The sequence below is a fragment of the Phalaenopsis equestris genome, unplaced genomic scaffold (assembly GCF_001263595.1).
Source record: "Phalaenopsis equestris unplaced genomic scaffold, ASM126359v1 Scaffold000818, whole genome shotgun sequence".
In the NCBI taxonomy this organism is placed as follows: Eukaryota; Viridiplantae; Streptophyta; class Magnoliopsida; order Asparagales; family Orchidaceae; genus Phalaenopsis; species Phalaenopsis equestris.
The window spans coordinates 814,610-816,265 of record NW_018165258.1 but is presented as its reverse complement, the minus strand read 5'-3'; positions in this window follow the sequence as shown (position 1 = coordinate 816,265).

Here is a 1,656-nt window from a genome sequence, read left to right as displayed (position 1 = left end):
ATTGGTTTCGCAGACCAAACGGATGTCATAACTTTCTCTAGTTTATTTGATCGAGTCTCACCCTCAATTCTTATGTTCATCCTTCGGGATAGATACAGGATTTGAGGTAAAACGCTCTTTCATCTAAATTATGAAAATTATGGGGTCAGTTTGACTTCATCTTTTTCAAAAATAAAAATTTTTAAGAACGTCCTTCCGAAGCGGGCAACCGGATTTCAATTCCGATGACCGACAGCTTTTTACGGGCAAACCCCACACAAAAAATAGTGCCGACACTAAGCATAGGATGTTTTGTTTTCAGAGTTTTGAGTGTTGTGGCTTGGATTGCGATGTTGAATTAATATATTGGGGTTGAGAAAATACCAAACTTAGGTGTGGTATGTAACATAAATTGTAACTCTTGGAATTTATATATAATTGTGATGTTTTGTGTTGTGAAAGTTTATTTGTGATAAGTACATCATTTAATCACTTAAAATTATGTCTATAATGATTGAACAGATGTCGTCGAGGCTTGAAATTGATCGAAATTGCAAAAATCTAAAAATTGAACCAAATCAATAGAGCCCGCCGACAGCACCCTCGATGCCACCGACGGCGGACTTTTCCCGAGCTTAAGATATAATTTCAATAGAGCACGCCGATGGCGCTGAATACCCCGCCGAAGGTGAGATCCCAAAAAAACACCTTTAACCACGATTTTGACCAGTCAACCACCACTATTCATCATCCCCTTCTTTTGAAAAAACTAGGACTTGAGAAATCTTAGATTGTGAGGCGATTTCAAGGCATTTAGACACCGAATTTGATCATCTCTAGATAAGAGCTTCACTCCAAGTTAAAAATATTTGATTTTCACCATGAATTTCTTCCACATTGAGGAGATCCAAAAAATTTGAGAATGTGAAGAAAATATTGGGAAGAAATTCATGGAACTTAGTGTTGAACTCTTAGAATTACTTTTGGAAGCCATTATTTGCATATTTGAAGTATATTTTTGAATTTTGTTATTATTGTGATTAGATTGAAATGGCTCCACAACAAAAGAGACAACTTGAGTTAGACGAGTCTCGCTTCATCAATGTGAAGGCTCAATTGAAGTGCTCAATCGAGATTTACTTCAGTGTTTGAAGGAAAGAGGTGTATACAAGATCGAGTTTTTGAGAGTCCGGATGGAGAAATTGAACGAGTTATTACCGAGCAGAGGTGGGAAAACTTCTATTACACCACTAATAAAGCTGCTGCAAATATTGTGAAATAATTTTATGCTAACGTGTTCTATTCTGAAGACAGAATCGTTCAAGTGCGGGAATTTCCTGTTTAATTTAATGCCGACCGCATTAACACCTTTTATGAAGTCTCAGACTCTTATAATTGTCTTTATGAATCCTTCAGTACTATGGAAGGCCCCCTGAATGATGTGATCAACTTTCTCACTGATGGGAAAGGGATGTGGAAGATTAAGCAACGAGAATGGGAAAATTTTTCTTCTTCCATGTTGAACGCCACCTCTAAGGCATGACACTATTTTATTTCCTCTACTCTATTACCGACTTATCACCATAGTGAGGTAACTAGAGATAGGGCTATTCTGAATTTCTGTATTCATAATAATAGAAATATAAATGTGGGGAGGATTATTTTTAAGAATATATT